The sequence below is a fragment of the Caretta caretta genome, chromosome 9 (assembly GCF_965140235.1).
Source record: "Caretta caretta isolate rCarCar2 chromosome 9, rCarCar1.hap1, whole genome shotgun sequence".
NCBI lineage: Eukaryota > Metazoa > Chordata > Testudines > Cheloniidae > Caretta > Caretta caretta.
The window spans coordinates 100,251,071-100,255,878 of NC_134214.1; positions in this window are offsets into that span (position 1 = coordinate 100,251,071).

Here is a 4,808-nt window from a genome sequence, read left to right on the forward strand (position 1 = left end):
GCCACCTCTGCCCTCTGAGCGCCCCCAGCCTGGCCCCCGCCCCCTCAGGGCTGCCGGCTCCGGCCCCTCAGCCCCCGGCCCGGCCCCCTCAGCGGCCCCGAGCCCGCCCCACAGGGCTGCCGCTCACCGGCCCACACCCCCAGGCGCCCTCAGGGCTGCCGCCCCCTGGCCCCGTCCCCCCAGCCCCCTCAGCCGCCCCGAGCCCGCCCCACACCCCCCGGCCCGGCCCCCTCAACCACCCCCAGCCCCGTCAGCCGCCCCGAGCCCGCCCCACACCCCCCGGCCCGGCCCCCTCAACCACCCCCAGCCCCGTCAGCCGCCCCGAGCCCGCCCACCAACCCCCGTCCACACCCCCCGGCCCGGCCCCCGGCGCACCACACCTCCAGCCCCCTCAGGGCTGCCGCCCCGAGCCCTCTCCCCACACCGCCAGCCCCCCCAGCCACCCCGAGCCCGCCCGCCCACCAGCCCCCGTCCACACCCCCCGGCCCGGCCACCGCCGCCCCGAACCCACCCACCAGCCTGGCCCCACTGCCAGTCGTCTCTGCTCCTGCATATCGGATAGCCCCCTTATGGCCACGCTCCCACTACAGCCCCCCTTTTAGAAATCCAGCACTAGACGTATCCATCGTACCCTCAGAGACCCTAGAATTTATCTTGTCCACCCACTACTGCAAATTCATTTTATTTTCCACCCCCGCCCCCCCACCTCACTACCCACCTCGTACTACAAACAGTTTTCCTCATACCGACCCACTACTACAAACTCTTAGGTCATGTCTACACAGGGACACGCAGGAACTGTAACCAGAGTCAACTAAAGATGTGAAGACAATCCATATAAATTAAAGCATGTTAAACCATATGGCTAATCTCATTCAGGAATAAACTAGTTAATCCTTATACCCGATGACTTCACACCTGTAGCTGATTCACATTAACTTTCCTGAGAGTTCCTATATTGACAAGGTGTTAAGCAGACTTTCTAAGGGTCCACAGACACCTAGCCTCTTCTTCAGAGTTCAGACCCTATGCTACAGCAGCACAGCTACAGCCTGCAGCTGTCCCACCACAGTGTAGATGCTTTGACCGCAACACAAAAGATTTTTTCCATCAATGTAGTTATTTAGCTTTCAGAAAGATGGTTCCTACGACAGCGGAAGAATTCCACTGACCTAGCCACATCTACACCAGGTGTTAGGTTGGCCTGACTTCACAAGCCCCTTGCAATAAGAGGGCCTGATTCTATTCTTAGCATATGCACAGCCCCTACAGCTACAGTCCCACAGCTGTGCCGCCATAATGCAGGTGCTTCCTATGTTGATGGCAGGAGTTTGTCTATCAATGTAGGTAACCCATCTCTCCAAGAGGCAGCAGCTAGGTTGACAGAAGAATCCTTCTGTGGACATAGGAATGTCTACCCTGGGGGTTAGTCTCTAAGGTGCCACAAGTCCTCCTTTTCTTTTTGCGAATACAGACTGACACGGCTGCTACTCTGAAACCTGTCACCCTAACTGTGATGCTCAGGGCACAACATTTCACAGCCCTGTCATGCAGCTAGGTCAACCTAACTTTTAGGAGTAGCCCAGGCCCCACTTACACCTGTATTGCCTCAGTATAATTCCACTGACTTTGAGAGTTATTCCTGATTTACACCTTGAACACACATGAGATTAGAACTAAAGGAGATTGTAAACTCTGGGGGACAAGAACCATTTTTTTGTGTTGTTTGTGTAGTAACTAGCAATCTAATGTGCTCGATGTTACCACAATACAAATGATAAAAGTCTAGCCCCTACAGAACTTTAGGTAATAATTTTAAACTGCTGGTGGACCTAAGAGTGAATTAGCTAGAATTCTCCTTGTTCCTAAACCTGTAAAACTAACATTCTGGAGTCTGACTTACTCAGCTTCCCAGCTGAAGAGTTTTGCAAGTATTCATTAGAGTTCACAGCCATTTTGGGAAAAGGGAAGCTGACCCTATTCTTCTAGGGTGTGGATTATGCTGTTTTAATAGTGCATTTTTCCTCTGAGTTTTTTTTTTAATTGTTGTGGGAGAAGAAAAGAAGCAGGTCTAGGGAACCTCCTAACCTCTGTAAAATGGTATCCAAGACAAGCAAAATAGAAACACTGTCGCTTAATTTACACACACTGGAACATGTGTCAGGCTTTCACTGCTAGGTTTCTGACAGGGCACTCAATGTCTGCTAGCACAGAGCTTCTGGAACTACAGCATAAGGGCTTGATCCTGAGCTATATGGCAGCCTCCCAGTCTCCACCCTTACTCAGCACTACACTGTATAGTTTCTCACTTCTGCTTTCCCCCACCCCCCCATCCACTCACTCTTTCTCGGAGCAGTAACAGCATCACAGATTACTCCAGTCCTCGACTCTCTGTCCTGCCTCCCAGATCTTTGTTGCATTTATTTTCTCAACCCAGCTCCCAGAATGTTGCATTCCTCTCTGCTCCAACAACATACCATGCTTTCCTACTCTCCCACGTATTTGATGGCAGTCACATCCCTTCCCATATTCATTACTCTCTAATCTGAGACTTCAGATTCCTGGGTCTCCTTGGTGTTGACTCCTGTCCGGCCTCTTGTGGTTTCAATTCCTGGAATAAATCCCTGCATTTCCTTTCCCAGCCTCCTCCTCTCTCACCGCTGACAGTCTTCTTAGACACATTTATAAGCTCTGCTGGAGTCAGAGGTGGTTTCGTGGGACTACCATGAAACACTATTCCTGGTAGACTGTTTTTCTTTTATTTTCTAGCTCTTTCCCCCTCCTCCCTCAGTTTTGACTCTAATTTTTCTCTTTTGTTTTCTTTCCTCTTGTTGTCTCTCTTCCCAGGCACGCAGACTTTAATTCATCCCATGTCACTGTATTGTCCACAGTTACCCTAGAGTTACCCTAGCAATGAATTTGGCTCCATACATTCTTTATGTTCTCCTTCCCCAAGGGCCAAAAAGCCCAACAGATGTTTCTGTCCAAAGTAAATTGCTATATTTCATTTTATTGTACAGTTATCACTGTATGATTAATTATAAATTCAGCCTGTTCTTGCAGTTTGTAGGATAGAATGTGTATTACATGGGGAAAAAACTATCACCCTACTTTAAAAGAATATTATTAATTTGCAAAGTCAAGCACCCAAAAGTGAGGAAATGTTAAAGTAAGATTGCCTGTGCAGGTTTAATTCAGCTCTATACACATTTTGATACTCTATTTTCCATAGTACCCTGCCTATAAGTTTGGCAAAGCTATAAGCAACCCAAACCAGGCTTTTATAAGGGTAAGTAAGTGTTGAGTAGCCTTAATAGGAGGTACTACCAGCCCTACTTCTAATGTTTCTCCTCATTGTACATGTGTAAATCCCAGCAGGAAGGCCAGGCACATCAAAGGCAGCATAAATCCTGAAGAGAAGAATTCAGGATATACAAATATTTTGATTGGATTAAATACCCTAATGAAAGTAATAGTTTGTGTTTCAGTAAGACAATAAAGATGTTACTGAAGACCAAATTCCACCATTCTTACTCATGCTGAGTACTGCCTTACTGCATGAATAGTCCCACTGAAAACAATTATATTTTTTTTAATATTCATAGCAAAGTACTACATCAAGGTGAATAAAGGTAACAAAATTGGGCCCTGTTGTTTTCCTTAAACAAAACCAAGCCGTTGTTATAGTAGTCAGGCAAGGTAGTAACAAACTTCAACAGGACTTTCTTTTTTTGAAGTGGAAACCTCTTTTCCAAGCTGCTGCTGCACCCTCAGTAGCTCTCCCTCAGACTCCCAACAGCCAGTGCTCCCAATTCTAATCATTACAAGCAACATCTAAACACCATAGCAGTCCATCAGGCAAATTGAACAATTTTGTATGAGCCAAATCTACAATGTTAAACATTTTACCCATTGATCACCTTTCTAGAGACTTCATAACTCCAGTGGATTTCAAAGATGTAGATTCATAGATTGAATCTCTCACTTAAGCAATGCATTGTGTAGGTTTTCTTTCTGTTGTGGCTTTCAACTTATGAGCCACACTTGCTTGCACTGAATTACTCACTAGGACCTTACGCCTGTGCTTTGTTGAAATTTAGGCCAGTAGACCCAATCACTAGCCTGGGACAAACAAGCACTCCGCCATACACAGTTCAGTTTGTAGCCTATTTCTCAGGGCTCAGTTTATTCCTCACCACACAAACAAACAAAAAGCTATAGTTCCTGAGTGAGATTGTGGGGCCCTTTAGTAGCTCAAGGGTCTGATCTTCACCCCTACCTAATGGGTTCATGGCTACTTTAGCTTACCCTTCTCCCAGCCTTCTACTTCTACAACCACAAATAAGCATCCTATCAACTCTGTTAGGGAGTTTGGAGCTCTCCTTTGTATCCTTCAGCTGGAAATCAGTCCTAATCACTAGTTTCTGTACAACTGAGTTGGCTGATTCTCAGCACCTGCTTGCTGGGCTTCTCTCCAGAACAGGGCTAGCTGAGAGGTCCCTGCAATTTAAACCCAGTGGCTGGCCCGTGCCAGCTGACTTGGGCTCAGGCTAAGGAGCTGTTTAATTGTGGTGTAGACATTCAGGCCTGGGCTCTAGGACCTTGTGAGGGGAGTTGGGAATGTCTGCACCTCAATTAAGCAGCTCCTTAGCTCAAGTCAGCTGGCATGGGCCAGCTATAGGTGTCTATGCACAGTGTAGTCATGTCCTAAAGCAGTGGTTCTTAAACTTTACTACAGCCTGTACCCCTTTGGTTCTCAAAATATGTTCTTGCACCCCATATCAAAAATCACACAGAATAGATTGTCA